Source organism: Marmota flaviventris, chromosome 6 (genome assembly GCF_047511675.1).
Source record: "Marmota flaviventris isolate mMarFla1 chromosome 6, mMarFla1.hap1, whole genome shotgun sequence".
Lineage (NCBI taxonomy): Eukaryota > Metazoa > Chordata > Mammalia > Rodentia > Sciuridae > Marmota > Marmota flaviventris.
In genome coordinates, this window is record NC_092503.1 from 46731257 (window position 1) to 46753284 (window position 22028).

At 35.8% G+C, this 22028-nt stretch overlaps 1 pseudogene; it reads right to left on the reverse strand.

Moving 5' to 3' along the window:
* Positions 1–2479: 2479 nt before the first annotated feature.
* Positions 2480–18114, reverse strand: LOC139706203 (amine sulfotransferase-like; annotated as a pseudogene).
* Positions 18115–22028: the final 3914 nt, after the last annotated feature.

Sequence of the window (22028 nt, forward strand, 5' to 3'; positions counted from 1 at the left end):
ATTAAAACATACTTATTAAAGCAAAAAGAGGGAATTGGAAAGGGGTATATATCCCCCAAAGATAAACTTAAAATAACGCTTTTTACTCTAAACTTTTTAAATTTGGATTCATCAGGACTTAGTGCTGCAGAAAGACATATGTATCCAAAAAATGTACATAAGCCTAAAGTACTTTGGAAAGATATTCTAACAGGACAATGGAAAGGTCCTGACCCAGTGATTGTCTGGAGTCGGGGGTCTGTTTGTGTTTTTCCACAGGGAGAACAGCAGCCCTTTTGGATTCCAGAGAGATTAACTAAAACAGTCTCTACAGATCGAAAAGAAGATGATTTGACTCAAATCCATAACAGCTGATATCCAGAACTCCAGCTTGGCCATTCTTACATCTGCGACAGTGATTAACCAGGATGCTTTTTTCAATAGCTATTTTATTATTGCATTTTTCCACATCATAAGGTTCTATTTTTATTTTTTGAGCTCATACAAACCTAGGTTAATGTTTTTCTGATAAGTTTTATTTTTTGACGGTGGAGTTTTTAAACATTGCAATGGAGATTTCACCTAGGTAAAGCTACAAGGCCTTTACTATTTTCTTATGTGTTGTACGTTTGTGTACACTCTTGTGTTTTGTGTTGTATGTCTGTATGTGCGTATGTCCATATTTCTTATATGAGGAGCGCTCATGAAAAAATGGATCTGAATTATTATTTTTTTTTTATTCACATGATTTAAATGGTTTAATTTAAATTAGGTAAGCAGCTGTTAAGGATTGTTTTTAAAGGTGGTTAGCAGATCTGTTTGTTTACTAATTTAAATTAGGTAAAAAGCTGTTAAGGATTGTTTTTAAAGTAGGTTAACAGATCTGTTTGTTTACTTTCACCTTTCCTTTTCATTATATTTAATAATTCTTTTCAGGATAATGTCTTTTTAGCATCATTGCCAGAATTCCTATCTTCATCCCAGTGCCGGTGAAGACAAAGATAAAACCAAACTACAGCTTCTATGATAGCTATCACAGTAAACTGTATAAACTGATGCATCAATGAATATAACTCCACAAGTAATGCTCAATCAAGGAGTCAACTTACTTTGGGAGGAAACGGATTTTGGGAGGAAATGGACATATTGATAGATTCCTCTGCTTTGAACTGCTTGCAGAACTTGCCTGGACTACGTAACTATCGTTTGGTGCAGCGAATTGTGGTAATGCTGGCATATCTTTGCTGATGGTGTCACTAGTGATGCAATTTTTATTTCCTTGCCAGCGCACCCCATGTTAATTGTGGTAGTGCTGACATATCTTTGCTGATGGTGTCACCAGTGATGCAATTTTTCCCAAGGAGCCGTCTATTGGCTTGGTGTTGTGGCATTTCTGTATCCTCCTCCCTTCTGCTAGTGATCGTCTAAAATTTGGGGGCCAATGGCTATATGCTGGACCGGTAGTCAGTGACGGGTATGATCCAATTGCAGTGGTATCAACCTAAGACAGGAGGCTGACGCCTAAAGGTCAGTTTTCCGATGACGGGTAAGAACCATATGTTGAATTGGACAACCTACCAGGCACGGTCCTTAAGCCACATTAACCTCACTCCCCCACTGGCACCAAGGCCAAATTTGGGGGCCAACAGAGGTGAGGCAAAGAACCTCACCCCCCCACTGGTGCATAGACCTATCCACAAGTATGGCTGTATGCTGGACCGGTGGTCAGTGATGGGTATGATTCAATTGCAGTGGTATCAACCTAAGACAGGAGGCTGACGCCTAAAGGTCAGTTTTCCGATGACGGGTAAGAACCATATGTTGAATTGGACAACCTACCAGGCATGGTCCTTAAGCCACATTGCTTGTTGTTTAATTAATCAGAAGGGGGGAGATGCTGGGAGCCATTAGCCAAGTAGGTATGACAATTTCCTTGCCAGCGTACCCCATGTTGCATTGACATTGAATGTAGGTGACCTTGCTCAAGGACCAAGGTGAATTAGGGCGTTCCCGGTTTAGGTTCCAGGTTTAAGGTTTAAGATTATTCCTGCTGGGAATAGGGCATATCCTGCTGCCTGAGTTCCCCTTGAGTTCTCACGGGATTCAGACAGTATATTTTGGAGATAGAAGCCCAGTGGAGGTGGATTTGGGCAGAGAACGTGGATTTCCCCAGAACGTGTTTGTAGACGGCTGGTGTGAGTTCGGGAATAAAGAGTTGCTGTTTGAATCTACAAGCTGTGTGGTGGCTCGTGATTGTGTGCCCAGCCAGACTGCGGCACAGAATCGTCTCTAAATATATTTCCAAGTCATGTTTTATGCTTCCTGTTTTGCCATTTTCATGCAGGGTACCAAAGCTGCAAAAGCATTTTAATTTCTGATTTGTAATTTTAATTATTAAAGTAAAACTAATTTTTTTTAAATTTTAAAGAATTCATGGCAACTGATCTAAGCATAGTTTATTTATTTTGTTAATGAAGTTGTATAATTAGTAATAGGCATTACGTATGTTATTATGTATGTTAAGGTATAGCATTTGATTAGAGTTTATATGATTCTTTTATAGTTTGATTAGAATTCTACTCCTCATTTATATCCCAGACGAACTTGAGGGGAAAGTCTTTCATTTCCCTTTGGAATATCTGGTCAAATCGTTCATTCTGCTCCACAGTAAAATGATGTTTCCAATCTCCAATGGTACCTAATGGGATAAGAACATGAATGGCACTTTGGTGAATAAAGAACACATCATGTTAAAGACTGTCTCAACCATTTGAACCCATGTGTCCTATTGTCCCAGATGTGGAACCCCTGTCAAATTTAAATGGAGCAACCAATATACCTATTTTTTTAACTTTCTAATAATATGTGAATATTATTGTGTTCACAGAATTTAAAAATTGGAAATTAATGGGTTAATCTCTTTTCAACCAAGCTAAATATTTATTCAGGTCCACAGGATTGGAGACCTCATCTTTTCTTACACAGGAATGATTGAATAAACAATCTAGGAACAAAATAATGCAGTAAAGAGATTGAAAATTTACTTCCTCATATGTTAGCCTTTCCCACTCTGTGATCCTTAGGAATAAAAAACTATAAAGATACGAATATATTAGAATTTAAAAAGTATTTTAATATATATACTCCTGTATATATACTAAGTGAACCTCATACTAAGTGAACCACATTTATCAACTGTAATATAATTCTTACTAAAACCCTCCAAGATAAGTATTTCTTTCTTTTTCAATTTGAAAAAAAAACAAAACAAACAAGACTCAAGTATTTTCAACCTATAAAATCAAAGTCATATAGAGCACCAGAGCTTCTCTTTCTGCATCTTTTTTTTATACAAGATTAAACCATCATTATGCCATTCTTTTTCGTGGGGGTGAGTACCAGAGATTGAACTCTGGGGTACTCGACCACTGAACCAGTCCCCACCACTATTTTGTACTTTATTTAGAGCCAGGGTCTCATTGAGTTGCTTAGCACCTTGTTTTGGCTGAGGCTGGCTTTGAACTTGCATTCCTCTGCCTCAGCCTCCTGAACCACAGGGATTACATTATGCCATTCTTCTTAAGTGAAAAATAACTTGGCATTTCCAGCTATCAGGTTCACATGTATAGATATTATTATTGGCCTTTGGAAAAAGATAACAAGCTCTTAGGGATATGAGAATTGCTTTTTATCTACTGTAGCTGAGGAATTAAAAGGGAGAATTTATAATAAATGTCATCAAAAAAGGAATTTTAAAATATATCAATATCTAGGGCAATTTCCACAAGTTGTTTATACAATTGTTCATAAATTAATATCCATCATCCTATTGGTAAATTATGAGCCAATTATGACATAAAATGTGAATAAAGTAGAAGTGAAATGTTTAAAATGTTTATACACTAAATGATTAAATCAAAAATTAACAATTTGAAGCCAGGTGTGGTGCTGTATGCTTGTAATCCCAGCAGCTGAGGAGGCTGAGGCAGGAGAACGTTGAGTTCAAAGCCAGCCTCAGCAAGGGTGAGGCTCTAAGCATCTCAGTGTGAGATCCTGTCTCTAAATAAAATACCAAATAGCAGCTGGGGATGTGGCTTAGTGCTTGAGTGCCCCTGAGTTCAATCCCTGGTACTATACTACTACTACTACTACTACTACTACTACTACTACTACTACTACTAATAATAATAATAATAATAATAATAATAATAATAATTTGAATATAAAGGGTATCAGTTACAAGGAAAATAATATTCATTCTTGACAACTACTTCAAGCATGTAATAAGATCACAGTAAAAATGATTTCAAGGACTTTTTGAAGTAACTGAATTCATAGCAGATAGCACTAATAAGATATCACTCTTTGTGACGACACATGGGAACACAGTAATCCAAACCTCCTCCCAGCACAGCAAAACACACATTAAGTTTACTCCTTAGATTATTCTAGAAGAAAAAAGGGAACATAAGGATTATTATTCTCATTTAATATACCTGACCAGGCTCATGTGACTTAGAAATAAGGCAATATTAATTAAGCAAGTTAATGTGTCAGTTTGTATACTAAAACACTTAGGTTTCTTGAAAACCTCTTCAGACCTACTCTCAATTAGATGCTTAATTTCTCTAGGTTCCAAATGTCACTGTTACTTGGAGAGACATAATGGAAGCACTTACTATTTCTCCTAGGTATCAAGGACTTGAATGACAGCTTACATCTTGCTACTAAGAACTACTGAATAGTACCTTTGCGCAGAAAATTTCCTTCATTGTTTCTCACTCCAAGTTCCTGTTTTACAATATCATCATAATTTGCTTGTGGATTAGTCTTCATGTTCTGAAATGAAGCCTGTTTCACAACAGTATCCACAACTTCTTCACTAAGTTCTTTCTCAAGAAATCCACAGATTTTCAGCACTGCACTTCTGAGGTCCTGAAAGAGTCATGAGTATGCATGAGTTACAGCTAAACACACAACATTTTCATATTCTAGTGAAATTGATTGCTGGAATGCAAAGAAGTGTCATCATATGAACCATGCAGTTTGTTATGAGAAGAGAATGGGGAAACAAACTGACATGATTATCTCAATTGATGCACAAAAAACATTTAACAAAACCCAACATCTTTGTATGATGAAACTCTCAATAAATCTGCAATGGAAGGAAACTACCTCCACATGAAAAAGTCTTATATGGAATAGCTAACAGCAAACTCAACTAAAAGAGAAAGATTTTCATCCGAGATGTGGAGTAAGTTCAACTCCATTTTTCCACTTTTATTTATTATGATACTAGAAATACTAGCTGGAGCAACTAAGCAATAAAAACAAAAAAGGTACTGAAATAGAAAATAAAGCAAATGAAGTGGTCCCTGTTAGCACATAAGATTATCTTTTACATTGAAAACCCCAAGTACACACACACACACACACACACACACACACACCCCAAAACAAACAAACAAACAAAAAATAAAACAAAAAAGACATTAGAACAAAGAAATTTAAGTTGTAGAATAAGAAGCCAAATATCTAAAAAGTTCTACTGCCCAGAATACATAAAGAATTCTTACAAATCAACAAGAACAACAAAATCAGTCCAATTAAAAATTGGCAAGGGATTTAAACAGAGATTTCTTCAAAGTAGATATACACATGTCCAATAAGTACATGAAAAGCTGCTCAGTATCACTAATCATTAGGGAAATGCAAATCAACCACAGTAAGGTACCACTTCACACCCATTAGGAAGGCTATTATTATTTTTAATTTTAAAATATTTTATTTATTTTTTACTTCAATATTTTTATTATTAAATATAAACCACAACAGAAAAGAATAAGACCAATGACACAGAAAACTTAAGATTTATGCATGTTGGTAGAAATATAAAAATGCTGCAAATGCAATGGAAATAGTATGAACCTAAAAACAGCATTACAATATGACCCAACAAATCCACTTCTGTGTATGTACCCCAAATATTGAAAGTTAAAGTCTCAGAGAGAGATTTGTACACCATGTTCATACATCATTATTCACAATGCAGAATATAAAAGTGATCTATATGTATGTATATGTATGAGATACACAAATACAATGTAGTACATATGTACATTGGAATATTATTCAGCCTTAGAAGGAAGGCATTATGCTACAAATGCATGAACCCTGAAGACATTATGGTAAGTTAAGTTAAATGAGCCAGTCAAAAAGGACAAATACTGTATGATTCCACTGATATGATATACTAAGACTAATCAACTTCATAAACACAGAAAGTAGAATGTTTTTTTACAAGACCTACAGGGAGCTGAGACTGGAGAATGAGGGATTATAGCCTTGTGAATATAGAGTTTCAGTTTTGCAATATGAATTCATTTTAGAGTAGGAGAGTGGTGATGTTGGCACAAGAATATGAACATACTTCATGCCACACAACCGTTCCCTTAAAAAAATAGTTAAAGCAGGCTGGGATCGGTGGCTCATGCCTGTAATCCCAGGGACTCAGGAGGCAGAGGCAGAAGGATGGCGAATTCAAAGCCAGCCTCAGCAATTTAGCAAGGGCTAAGGAACTCTGTGAGACCCTGTCTCTAAAAAAATACAAAATAGGGCTAGGGATGTGGCTCAGTGGTCGAGAGTCCCTGAGTTCAATCCCTGGTACCTGCCTCAAAGTCGTTAAAGTGGCATATTTTATGTCATGGATATTTTATCACAAGTAAAAAATATACTTTATGTCATGGATATTTAATCACAAGTAAAAATTTCAGTGGGAGGATAAAACCTAAACAGAATTATTATAGGCAAGAGTACTTAACTGGAAAAACTGTATCTCAAAGAGGTTATAACAATTTTCATGAGAAAGAAACTTTTCTTTCAATTCAAGAAGCAAGGATTTCTTTTCTGAATAAAATTTAAAAAATGAGCCCTCAACTAAAGAAACCTGAATCCCCTACCCCTATGAAATGTGAACTTCAAAGTGCTCGATACACTATGTGCTCACAAGAAATGGAGATGGGTTGGCAGGTTGGGGACAGAGGATACAGGGCCTTGCTAACTTCCTGAGTATGTTAGTTGTATTCTTGTAGGGGAAAAAATGTAGTGTGAGAGGATGAATAAAAATAACAGGTCCACAGAAAAGGCTCAGGGGTTACTCAAGTTGAACTGGGCTAACTGGGCTGTGCAAAATAACCACACAAGGGACACAAATACCTTTTTCTTTGGGGTCACTGTGATGGCTCCTCTGACCTTAAGGGTCCACAAGAAGAGAGAGAGTGCACATGCCCTTACCCCTTTTATTGAGGAGAAGCTATTCAAATGAGGCAAGGGGTCAGGTTTCAGGGGGCTGAGTCTATGTTCATGATGTCCACTGTCACCAGGTTGACTGACACCTGGGTAGGCCACACCCAAAGGCACAGTAAGAGAAGGGGACACACACAAGGCACTTCCATGGAAGATTCTATCCTAAACAGGGCAAGGGGTTATATTACAAAAGAACAGGTGAGCATAGCTTCACCCATGGGGCTGTAGCAAGACACACCCATGCAGGAGACACCAACCCTTGAACCCAAGAAGGGTGGGGAAAGCTCTGCCACATTTCTGTGATTGAGCACTTCAGCACCCAGAGGAGGAGTGTGACTCAGTCACGAGCAAGGTTGGTCTCCCACACCACAGTTATTAACTTATTTCTACACCAAACTTGGGTGCAGAAAAAAATAATAAAATCAGGATATAAATGAATACAAAGGGATAAGAAAATGTGAACAAGCTCTAGCATAAAAAAGACAATAAAAATAGAACTATAGATGTTACAAATGTAGAAATATCTGAAAGAATTTCAAAACAGCTATACTTGTCACATACAAGGAAATAAGAGATAAAATTAAAATCTTTCCCCAAAAGCTAACTATTATTAACCAAAGTATCAGATAAACCCCAGCTTGTTAATTGAAATGTAGACTTCAGTGAATAATTTTAATGGAAGATGAAACACAGATTGTTTTAGTCAGGTTTTTCATTGCTGTGACCAAAAAATCTGACAAGAATAAACTTAAAGGAGGCAAAGTTTGTTTGGAGACTTGCGGTTTCAGAGGTCTCAGTCCATAGACAGCCGGCTCCATTCCACAGGGCCTGAAGTGAGTCAGAATATCACGGTGGAAGAATGTGGTGGAGAAAAGCAACTCAAGACATCACACCAGGAAGCAGAGAGAGCTCCAATCAGCTCATGACATTATACCTCAAAGGAATATCCCTGATGACCTACCTCCTCCAGCTCTACCCTACCTACCTGCCTACAATTACCACTCAGGGGATTAATGCCTTGATTAGATCAGGCCATTTATCATCCTATCATATATCATCCCTAAACTTTTCTTTCATAGTCTCACATATGATCTTTTGGGGGACAGGTCATATCTAAATCATAACATAGATTCAGAGAATCTTTTCTAGGTCTTGCTACAGTCTTGCACTTTGGCCAATTCTTCAGAACACCAGCTGTTCCCTAATTCTACTACCTATTACTGTCCAATATTCTGAGCCATATTCCACAAAATGGTTTTTCATGGTAACACAACGGGCAGCTCTCTTCTTTACCACTGTATTTGTGGGGTCTCCAAAGACAACTGCCCCACACCCTTCAGGTATATATGCATTTCTTTCCAAGAGGCATCAGCCAGTTCCAATATGTTGAAGGAAAAGATAACAGGATTGGAATGATTAAATCTCTCATATTAGACTCCCCCCAAAGGGGAGTATCATTTCTCTTAAGATAAATTACAGTATTTCCAGAACTTTTACATTTTAAAATACACATGTGAAAATGACACACATTCCAGAACCCCCCAATAAACACCCTTTCCTCATTTTAAACCTTGTCCTTCCCCCAATGGTAACCTCCATCCTCATTATATGATAATGAATTATTGGTCTTTTAACTTGACTTTTTCCACCTAAATATGAATCTTTAAACATTATAGTTATAATTGCTTCTAGTTCAATTATATACCACTCAACTCTACTTGTGACAGGAAAGTAGAAAATAATCCTGCATAGTCATTAAGGTTCTAGGGCTACTACTACTAATTAAGTGAGAAATGTGAAAAATCCTCTGAGAGAAACTGCCCTGAGATTACACATCTTGCTGGGTTTATCACTGGAGAAGCAGGCATGGGCAGTGTTTCGTAAAACTACCAAGACATTTCCAAGGGAAGCAGCAGACAAAGGAAGACTCCAAAACGTATTCCAACTTTGATGAATACCTAATGTTTTTTTTTAAAAAAATATTGTTTGCATGTTGATGTACCTTTATTTTATTCATTTATTTAAATACGGTGCTGAAAATAGAACCCAGTTCCTGACACATGCTAGGCAAGCACTCTACCAACTGAGCCACCACCCCAGCCCTGAATATCTAATTTTTGACAACATTGTGAGGTTTCTCTAGAAAGAGCTCTAAAGCGGAAAACTTGAGTTGACCAACGTCTATATTCCTTCTCTCCTTTACTTCCTTACTCCATCCTACCCCAATCAATTTTATCCACATTCATTCTTCTCATACATTCTTTTGTTCTTTTTGGTATTGGGAATTGAATCCAGGGCCCCTTAACCCCTTATCCACATCTCTATTCCTTTTTATATTCTATTTTGAGATAGGGTCTCATTGAGTTGCTTAGAGCCTCACTAAATTGCTGAAGCTACTTTTGAACTCTCAACCCTCCTGCTTCAGCCTCCCAGGCTACTGCCATTATATTCTTTATAGTGATGATGTTCAAATTAGTGGCATTAATATCTAAAGGCAGAAATCTTTTTGAGTTTGATTTGTATTTTTCATTTGTTTCTCACTCTATTCATTTGATTTCTTCTAAATCACTTTAATCTTCACAGGTCAAAAACAATGTCATATTCAAGCTCCTCTGATCCCCCTCTAACCCAACCCTGCCTCAGAGTGCCCTAAACACCTTCACGAATGAGACCACTATCTGCACACCTGCACCAACTGGAAATAAAGGAATCATCCTTGATACCTCTCTCTTTATCATTTGTCCTTTGTACAATCCCTTTTTTTTTACATCTTAACTGTGCCTCAAAACTCTGTATTCTCTTCATTCATAATGACATTACTCCAATCCAAGGAAGCACTGATGTTCAGTGGATTAACACACTGGTCTGTGTGTGTACTGGATTCCTTATACTCACTATTTTTCCTTTTCAACTCTGAATGGAAGTAATATTCAAAAATATGAATTATGTTCTATGGCTACCCTTCTTAATAATTCTTTAAGAGGCTCTTGACTACTTTTAACTTTAAAGAAATCACTCTCATTTACATAGCCCACAGATCTTATAAAATCTGGCTCCTACAAAACCCCTCTATATTAATCTTTCATCTCTTCAACATTGTTCAAGTTCTTCCCTTAGGTCTTCAAAGGTGTCATGTATTTTCCTTTTTCCTTATAAGTCTCTCCCATTTCTTTTCTTTCTGTTAGCTCTTATTTATTTATTTCAGAAAAAAAGACCATCAACTATATTAGCTATTCTCAGTACATATGCACATTGACATTGTAGGTAGACTTTTCCTTAATAATTTCACTTATTACTTTTGAACTACATATACTAGCTTGGTGAGTACCTGTTTTCCCTGATAGATTATGAATTCTGTCTATAAAAGATTCAGTCATCTATTACTCAAGATTCAGTACCAGTCACAGAGCAATCATTCAGTGATTTTTTAAATAACTGAATAGATGATGTACTAATGAATCAGCATATCAATCAGAGACCACAGAACAATAAACTTTAACTGTATTATGTTTGAATTACACAAAATTTTCAGTCAGTTTTGAAACTTTCACCAGCATATAAGCATCCTATGACTTCACATGAGAACTAGTTTTAAGATTCTCTTTAAAAAACAGGAAGAATGTGCCTCACAGGGCTCACCCTCATCTATAGCAAGAATTATCCTGTCTTTGAAGTGGCTTCTTTCCCCAGTGTCATGGTGTTCCTTGATGAACTTTCTTAAGTGTAACAACCATGGAAAATGTTTGGTGTATGGTGTATCCTCAAAAAGAAAAAAAAAAACTAAAAACAGAACTACTGTATAATCCAACTGTTACATTCCTGGGTATGTATCAAAAAGAAACAGGGTCACCATACAAGAGACAACTCACATGCCCATGTTTATTGTATCACTATTCACAATAGATAAGGATTCAGCCTAGGTGTCTATCAAAGATGAACACATAAAGAAAATATGGTGCACACACACACACACAACTGGACTATTATTCAGATATAAAAAATGAAATCTTCCAGCAAAATTCATGAACTGGAGGAGATCATGTTGAATAAAATAAGCCAGACATAGAAAGACAAGTAGCACAAGAGGCACACGTGAGAACAACAACAAATAATGACTGAAAGTAGAATCGTGAATACTAGGACCTATGAAGGGTCCAGGGCGAAGGGGAGGTAAGAGAGTGGAAGAAGGGAGATTGAATATGATCAGTGCATGTTATATTGTCATATAGAAATCAGATAACAAAAGCCGTTAATACGTAATTAATATTAATAAAAATGATTTACAAGATTGGTATCCTAGATATTTGAGGTTGCCTTTAATGCTACAGTTGTTACATGATAACCATGGTGACTGTGTGTAGTGAGAAGGCACCCTTGAGGAAAACCAGGAATAATTAATGGATAAGCAGGAAATTAGAACCCCCACTCGCCCTCCAAAAGCCTATGAAATATGTATGAAAATGACTAGGAGAATGAGTTTTCCTGAAACCAGGAGAAAAAAAGGTTTAAAAAATAGAATTTTTAAAAATACTTCTTATTACCTTTTTCATATCTTCATAGCTCATGAACTGAATATTGAAGTCATGTCTGTGTTCATACCAGCCTCTTATGTGATCAAACCAACAACTTCCCACCACTGTGCAAAAAATAATTAGTAAAAAAAAATAAAAATAAAAAAATAATTAGTAACAAGGTGGAGATGTTGCACTTATTGAATAGCAAAGTATTCTGTCTTTTCCTCCTTATAGTCACAAAAACAAAAATAAAGGCCCAACCACTGAACAACTATATTACAGTTTTGAAATGATTACTGCTTAGGGGAACAATCATGGTTTTCATAGAGAAGTGACCATGAAAAGCGACTTTATGGATGTAGGAAGGCAGCAATAAAAAAATGAGAATGCCCCTGGGTCTAAGTTTAAATCAGATTTCTTTAAAGCAAGTTCCTCCACTTTCCTATATCCACCAGAAAACACATGTCCATTTCTTCTTATTCTCTAAGATTTCTGGATAGCAAAGCTACCTGTTTACAATGAGACAGAACCTGAATATAATCTTTAAATGAGTGAGATCCTGACACTTCTCACTACAAGTCCCTTGCAACTTTCAATCCTCATCAGTAGTGGAGTGATAAACTCCACCATGGCCCTAGAAGGCTTCCCACAGGTCCAGGAGAGAGTACACAAACACCCTGATCATTAGCGATTCTGGAATGTATTGTTTTAATTATATTTGTAGCTAGTTTAAATTGATAGAATATTTGTAAGCCTTTTATGGACTGGTCAAAATGTTTCCTAAACAACATGCCTTTGAAAACTTGACAAGACCCACACGGTCCTGGCAAGGAAGGAAAGGCCACTGGGTGGCAGACTAAGTTGATGTGTCATAGTAACTACTCAAGAGCATCCATTGTACAATTGCCCTTTTCCATCTCTCTAAATATCTTCCCTAAGTTCCTTGATAAATAAACTCATAGTTACCTTGTCCATCTAGAAACATTTTCATAAAATTCTCAAAAGTTTCAGAATTCTTTAATATAGCCACCCAATTTGAATAATGAAAATAGGAAACCAAAACATCTTTAGGATTTCTGTAGATATAAAGAATCTGCAGGAAGAATTATAAATAATATTAACAATTCCAGCATATTATTTCAAGATTTTAACAGTTGCATCATATTCATTAGCTGAATGAATCATAATCATCTTAATCCATTCTTCTAGTCATGGAAAATTAGGTGTTCTCCCCATTTTTCTCTATTACAAAAAGTGTTGAAATAAATTCTTTTACTTATAGGACAGAAACTGTATAAAAAAATTAATATGAAAATACCACTAATGAAATGTTGAACCAAAAAAAGGCCTTTCACAGAATACACAATAATTATTGTCAATAACCTTTCAAAACAGGCTTAATCTCATTACTGAGTATGGACATGTAGGTTAAGATCACTTTAACATATCTCTTCATAAATAACACATTGAAACAATTTAAAATTCTGATATGTATCATTACTAGGAGGAAGTCAAAACACGTCCATTAGCAATTTAGCAGGAACTGATACACCTGCTTTCTTCAGAAAATATAGCCCCATCCCATAGAACTGAAAATCCTTGTACTTTTGGCTTTGCAGTTCCCTACTTGGATATATATTCTAGGAGAATTCCTGCATATGTGCCCAAAGGCCATTCTCAAGAACACGAATAAAAGCATGTAGTGATATGCAAATTCTGGAATATTCTAATTTTTCTATGAAGAGAAAGTACAGATCTGATAGAACTACTTTCAGAAGTTATATTATGCAGCAATGGAATTGGCATTTCAAGTCAAGAACAAACATGTGGCAAAGTCCCAGAGAATTAGAGAATAAGGAACAAAATGAAATTAAGTAAAATTGTAGGTCAAATGATTTAACAGGATGTCTCATAATTTGTTTTCAAAGACCAACAGAAAAAGAACTTTTGTCCACTGATGCTCATAATAGAAAAACTTCAATGGATAAGTTCCAGTAAATCTGTAAATATTTTGATTTAGCCACAATCATAGTAGAACACTTACAGAGAACTGTCTTTAACATAACAATAAAAGCAAAAATAAATTTATAAAATTGATTATTAAAATTTTATTTCATTTAGTTTTTAAAATTTGTATAAGTATCCAACACAGAAAGTTTATCTCCTTTTCTCATGTATGAAACATATTACATGTTTGAAAACTGATCATGCAATTGACAATTAACTTTTAAATAAATTTCAAAAATTAGAATATGTAAACACCATTGCCCATGATAGAAAACTATACAAACACTTTCAAACTAAAAAAAATCTCAAAAGAGCTGAAACCAATTATAAAAGTAAAACTGAAATAACAGAGTTTTAAACATTAACAAAATCATATCCATAGTTATACTAAAAGTGATATCCTTTTTAAAATGTTAATATTGACAAAAATAAATGCTGGAAATAGGTAAACTGAACATTTAATTAAAGAAGATGGAAAGATATATACTAAAATGAGACAAATATTAAAATGAAAGTATACATCCAGGAAAAAAGCTAGTTCTTCAGAGGGTGAAAACCCAGTAAAATAGAAAACTCCTTATATCCCGAAAATCTAAAAATAGGAGAATATAAAATTTTTATCATTGCAGCATGAATGCAAATATATAACCACAAAATTGGAGTAAATTGACAAGATTATTAAAAAGTTATACTTTTTTCTATGTTAAATATCTACAAGTGGGTAAAAAGAATAATAAAAGGTACATATTGATGGTATTAAAGTAGACCTGATAAAATAGAGCCATAGAATGAAGCTCGAAGAATATTGGTATTTTGCAATGTCTGTTTTCCCAGAACAAATGTCTCTTAAATTAAAATCCACATTTGACAAGCGTTGTGGAACTACACTATATTGTAAAAAGTTGATAGAAAACTTTTCCTTACTAATTGACACAGAAAATTTTAAAAAAACTATTCTGTGTCAATTAGTGACTCTTGGGACAAGTATAATGCAATATTCATATATAATAAGCAGTATAAGATTTAATTTATAATCCTAAGAAGGTTTTAATATAGCCAGGCTTGGTGACACAAGCCTATAGTCCCAGCTACTTGGGAGGCTGAGACAGGAGGATCACAAGTTCAGAGCCAGCCTCAAAAAGAGAGGTGGTGAGGGGCTGGGGATGTGGCTCAAGCGGTAGCGCGCTCGCCTGACATGCATGCTGCCAGGGTTCGATCCTCAGCACCACATACAAACAAAGATGTTGTGTCCGCCAAAAACTAAAAAAATAAATATTAAAAAATTCAAAAAAAAAAAAAAAAGAGAGAGGTGCTGAAAATATATAACCACAGAAATGAAATGAAAGAGCAAAACCCTGTCTCGAAATAAAATACAAAATAGGGCTGGGGATGTGGCTCAGTGGTTGAGTGACCCTGAGTTCAATCCCATATCCCCCCCCCCTCCAAAAAAAAGGTTAAAAATAATGTTAGCTAGGAAAAAGCTGGAGGGTATTTACATAATCTTTGTTGTGGGTATTGTGTTTTCTTAGTAAATCACCAGAACCAGAAGTCAGGAAAGAAGTATTAAGAGTTGGGTTACATAAGGTTAAAAGTTTTAAACCATTTTTCAGAAAAGTCTTTTCTTTTTAAAGGGGAAGACTTTGCCCCAAGTAAATATTCCACAAACAGTAAATAAGAAATCTAAAGAAATACGGGCAAAGAATAAAAAGGTTATTTAAAGGCCTATAAAAATATATAAAAGGATAATCTTATTAAAATTGAAAGATTAAATCACTCAAAAATGAGATTACTTTCTTACTTAGCATATTAGACAAATTTGATAATTCCCATTATTAGTAAGCATGTGAGGACAGAGGCATTCCTACATGGTATTTGATGAAGTATAATTCATATATCATAAAAACAGTTAGATAATCCCTGTCAACACTTAAAATATAAGACATTTTAATTTGTAAACTTCACATTAATTGAAACATGGCATGAGAATTAAATTGCAAGCCTTTATAGGAATGTTTATTACAACACAAGACATCCATTGGCTGCAACTTACCTGTCCATCAAATACACATTAATTATTGCAAAGCCACACAATAAATTCTATGAAACCATAAAAAAGAATGGCATTCATGGCCAGTGTGAAAGAATTTTTGTTATATGCTATAGAATAAATTGCAAATTATATCCACAATTGCTTGTTACAGGTATAGTTTTTAGGACTTTTGTATATTTTTATTGTGGAAGGCAATATCCTAAACATACAATGATTGTAACATTTGGAAAACTGTGGTTTAGTGAGGTTGGGGAATCTACTTAAAGCAGGTTATTTTGTTTGTGCAAGAGAGAGAGAGAGAGAGAGAGAGAGAGAGAGAGAGAGATTTAAGCTGTATGACATACTTTAGCTTTTTTGTTCTTCAGACCTTTTGGAGCTAAATAATATGGGATGTGGGAAGTGAAGATTCAAGGGGATGGCATTTTGATAAAGTCCAAATTATGAGTATTGTATTCAAAGAAGGGAGCTCTATCTATTGTTTTGATGTCTTCAGTTCTGTTACGATGCCCCTCAAAATAAATCAAGCTTAGTATCTGCTGTGTCCAGATGGTACCTGAAAAAATAAATCATCTTGTTTTCAAACTCAATTAGTCATTAAAAATTAAGTCAACAATAGTGTCATTCACCATAAAATCATTTCAGCTTTCTTTACTTTTAAACACTCTATGTATGCTAACAACTTTGTCCAACTTTCATTTTTGTCTCTATGAAACATTAAAGTTAATAAAGATAAAATCAAAGACTCTAAATTCCTTTATCTCTTGAAGAGCTGTGTTTGTTCTGATTCCATGACAGTGATGATTTGGGTTATTTCTGCCTCTCCTTCTCTGTTTCCTGCTCCATGTTAGGTCTTTTTTCGTGTTTTTAACTTTTTCCTTAACTTATAATAATTCTACATATTGATGGGGTAGAGTGTGATATTTCCACACATGCATACACCCTGCACTATTCACATCAGGGAAATTAGCATTTCCCTCTTTGTGTCATTTTTTATGTTTGGAATCTTGGAGCTTATTTCTTCTATATTTTCTTAAAATATGTTATTGGCTACTGAGTCCCTCTTGACTATATTTTGTAGGTACCTGTTTTTCTTTCATGAAATTCCTTTTTCAGAACTTTACCCTTTAGAATTATAGACAAATTAACAAAATTATAGCGAGTTCACTTTCCCCTCCTTTTCTCTTTACCATGTAAGGTGGTTTTGTAAACTATTTAAGCATCCAAGGATGTCAGGAAATAGCAGAACTTGACATGAGCAAAGCAATATATATATATATATATATATATATATATATATATATATATATATATATATATGACATTTTTATTCACTTATGTGGTCTAACCATGTATGACCAACTTGCTTGTGGTATTCTGGGGAAACTACACTATAAATGAGCAAAACATTGTATGTGGACATTAATAACTTCAGCTTTACCTCTTAATCTACATGGGCCACTCTAAAAACTCAAACCAAGCCAAGTATCCTGCCCTGCTGAAGTAGAAGTCACTATTACTCTTCTTAGTACTTGTTTAGCCCAACAGGATTGTGTTTTACTACTTCTTTGTAATGATGGTCTTCACAAATCTCAAAATCATTCTTATTTTATTCTCTAGTAGAACTTGCTGGTTGAAAACGTTTTTGAGAATCTTCAGTGGAACTCAGCTGTCATGGAATACTTCTTAAGAAAATGAAACATCTTGGAACATGATAAATATCTCAACCCATGAAGCATTTACAAATAAGAGAAAAGATAAGTTTGAACTGTGTCAGGTCTGTCTGGCAGACCATGTCAACAGGTCAGCATTTACCCAGTACCTGCTCTTGGCTCAGCATTATATATATATATATATATATATATATATATATATATATATATATATATATATATATATATATATATATATAACAAAATTGACAATATATCCATTGCAAATGGGCTTAGGTAGTAGAGATTTGAGATTCATCTAACTTTTTTCTGATCCTTAATGGATATATAAATGTAGATCAGGCTGCTTTTGATATCTGAAAAAGAGCACATTTACACACACATACGCACACACACACACCAAAGAAAAGCAAAAGTTATGATTGTGAATCCACTCTTTATACTTACCTGATTTTGGATATGTGATTATGAAGACATCATCATCTCTAATTTCAAAATCTTCCACATTTTCTACTATAGGAATATTAACTAAAGACCTTTCAAAATTGTAGCCTTTAAATTCAAGTAAGTATTCCTCTGTGTTGTCCATATTTTTTCACCTACAAGTGCAAACATAAAATTTCAAGTTATTTTAGAAGTGAATAATAGTTATTGAGTGGTCAATATATGCCTAGCACTATTGCAATGTCTGATGTGTATGAACATACTAATGACACTAACCAGAACACATATATGAATGATTTAAAACTTCACAAAATGCCAACATTGTGTATTGCTAGCATCAGTGTTTTAAAGATGAGGCAGCAGAAATGCTGAAAAGTGAGACAACTCTTCTTAAAGATCCATGAGGAACAGATATTATGATCCTCAACATAGAGAAGAGGAATTAACTCAGAGAAGTCAACCAAATTATTTAAACTTGTCCAGCTAGCTGAACTGGATAGATTGGAGAAGGCATAATTTGGCCAGAGAATTCATACTTTTTACCCAGAAATTCTTAGTGTTTTATATTTTTATTGCTTATATTTTTTGATTGTTGTAGAAATAAGAAATTCTTCAATGGACATTCTTTTATTTCTAATTTTTTCTAGAGTATGCATAACTCATTGTGTCTTTAAGAAGCTTTTGAATTAGGGATCTGAGATGCTGCTGAAAGTGAAGAATGATAATGCCTTCTTTTTAAATTGGTTCTTACCTCAGAAATGCTGCCCTGGTAGTTACAAGTTACTTCACGAAAGTTATCATAGTTTACAGTAGGAGATTTTAAAATCAGAAATCATATGAATCTCAATAATAAACTAAAACAAAAATGGAAAGCAAGCAATGTAAAGACAAACATAATTAAAATTGTGTAATGAGAACAAAAAGGGAGACATACAGGCAAGATGCAGAGGAAGGAAAGATGGCAGAATGGCCAAGCTGCCAGCTTTATTTATATCCATAGTTCACTTCAGGTGATTGGCATCATTGGTATGTATTGTTCATTATATGACTAGGCAGGTTACAGAATTAGCAACATTATGCAGCTTATCCCTCAGTTACATACTAAATTGCAATGTGCTGTGTTATTTTTAGGAGTTATATATATCTCTCAAGAAAGTCTATTGTATAAAGTTACTGTTATGTGGACAAGTTTAGGGTCAGTGAAACATTGTATTTGTCTCAGGAGCTGTGTGCCTGAGATCAAGGTCTAGGCTGATAAGACTCTAGGGGCATTGCCGCAGCAGCTAGACATAGCACATATATTCATTATCTTACTAGTTCCTAGGAGAAATTGCAGGGCATTCTAAGGGTGGGAAACAGAGTGCCAGTTACCCTCTCTGAATGTGCTCACAAGAGGAATGCTTCCCTGTGTATTTCCATGGTCAGAATCCCTACAAAATTCAGACCAGCCAAGCATTTCTATTTGTTCTTCCTGAGAAATCTTTCCTTGAAGGTTACATGATTGAGACAATCCCAAAAGTTCTAATAATCGTAGATTTAGAACCAGTATAGATTTCAGTTATTTTTTTTAATTCTGTGCATACCAAGAAACTGAATTTGCTAAAAAGCTGTAAATTTGGCTTTGTTTAAATTATATGTCAAGAAATAACATTGAGTTCTTTACAAACAATCCAAGTTACCTGATCAATAGGAGGATTTCTGAGTTTAGTCTTTTCCAGAATAAGAACAGAAAATGATTAATGTTAGACTCACCTGAGTGATGCCTTCATGATTGGTTTCTTGGCTACCAAATGAAAGATAAAACTAAGGCCCTACTAAGCTGCTAGAGGTTTCCCCTCATTAAGTTGACATCTAGGACAAGAAATATTGAGTTCTGGGGAGGGAAGAGTTGGGCTGATGCATCAAAAGATTGGTTTCAATGCAGGCAGATGGAGAGCTATTTTGATATTGACATCCTGCATTTCCTAGGAAAAACTTTGGAGAATTCAGCCTTCAGATTGTGGTGAGGGAGAATTTATACTGCATCACATGGATAAATGGAGAAGCCCATAGTAGGAGATATAAGTTGAGGAGAAAGCCAAAAGTGAAGTGTGATCCCTACCACATCCTTCCTAACAGCTAGTAACACCATCCACACACCCTTTGAAATGTCACAAAGGGTTCCAGAAACTCTGAGTGATGAGAAAGAGCATCAGGCAGCATCTACAAACATTCCAAATTCTTCTATTTTCTTGTTTATTGCATTTAGTCACTCAACTGTCAGTCTGAGGGGAGAGAAAATTTTGAGAGCTCTGGTATCACAGAAGCAAAGGAGAAAGCTGCATGTGAGGAGGATTCAGGTGGGTGCTCACTGGCTCCTCAGTATAGTTTGCATGTCTTTGATGAATGTAGGAGAAGGCAATTGTGTAAGTAGGAAGCCTGTCTGTGTCTCCTTATTCCTTCATGGAAGTCCCAAAGAAAAGGGGTGGGGGTGTTCATAGATAATTAAAGGAGGTAGATACAGATAGTAATCTCTCATGCAAAACAGGATGAGAATTGACAGTGGCTCAGAATCTATTCTGTTGGTACTCACTGTTGAGATCAGCTGATGAAGGAAAATCAGCTCTCACAAAAATTTTAGGCTGACAGGAACTGCTGTCTGTGTCACTGAGGAATAAATAGTCCCTATGGAGTTTGTTTTGGCCAGTGAGTAGTGTTCTAGAACCTGTGTAACTCAGCTCTTATAAATTGGGTAAGATTTTGTTGACACTGGTGAAAGCATATCAGGTTATCCCAGGTTCTTTAAAGGGATGAAACCTTTGGAGATACTTTAAAAATTTCAGAAGAAGAGAGGGCACATTTACTGAATTACAGCAATTATGAAACAAACACAAAGATGCATTCAAAAACTTCAAGGACAGCTTCCTTGTACCCGAATGATGGTTAAGTCTGTCTTTGCAGCCATCTCAGGGGCTGGTGATCATTCTTAAGATCTTTTCTTGCATAATCTCACCCAGTTTGTTTCTTCTGTTGTTTGGCAGTGGCTACAGAAGGCGCTAGGGGTTATATGAACTTACAAGTGGGTTATATAAACTCGCAAAGAACACAAATTTGTTTTTCAGTGTACATAGAGTTTGCCTTATTTGTTTTAATGATAGATGTTAGTTTTTTGTTTTCCATAATAACTTACTCATCTCAGGTCTCTTCTAACATCTCTCATGGAATCATTCCTCAGTCTTTTGTTGCTCATACAAGATGCTCTTAGATCATGATTATCTAATGATTGATTCTCAAGTTCCCACTAAATACAGAATTTGAACCTTTTAGGTGCAGGACAGGCTGAGTAAGCTGTCTGCAGGGCATGCTAAACAAAGTTAGCTGCAGGATGACCTGGCCACTCAAACCCTCTGTCTGGTTATCAACTGTTTGCTTCAAGCCCAAACGCCCAAGCCCCAGCTCAAGGCTGAGCACTTCACCCCCTGCTCAGGGCCAAACACTTAACCCCCTTGAGCCAGGAAGGCAGCTTGCAGACCCAGAGACCCCATTAGATTTAGGCTATAAAACTCCCTCCTGCCTGGCCCCTCTCTCTTGCTTTCTCTGTCTCTCTCTTGTGCTTGCTCTCTCTCTCTCTTGCTCTGTCTCCCTTTCATGCATGCTCTCTCCTCTCTCCCTCCCTCTCTCTCTCTCTCTTCTTCTTTTCTTTCTTTCTTTTCTCCTCTGTTGCATTGCTGCAATAAAGATCTCTTGGTCACTCCAACTGTTGTGGTCACTTTCCTTTCATTGGTGCCAAAACCCGGGAAGAGGGTTAAAACCCATTTTGGGGTCCCTCTTCCTTCTGAAGTGCCACTCACTGGACAGCCTGAACCCATTTTCTCCACCGCCAGAACTCCATCCACCAATGGCCTTTGATTGGTGAGTTTCCCATTCCTGGAGTCCTAAACCCAATGGTGGTGTCAGGAGGATTTGACCCTTGATTGTCCTGAAAACCTCTTTGCCCACCTGCGGGGAGGAAAACACCCCACCACAGCCTTCAAGGCTACGGTGGCCCTCAGGGACTCCTTCCTAGGGCAGATTAGACTC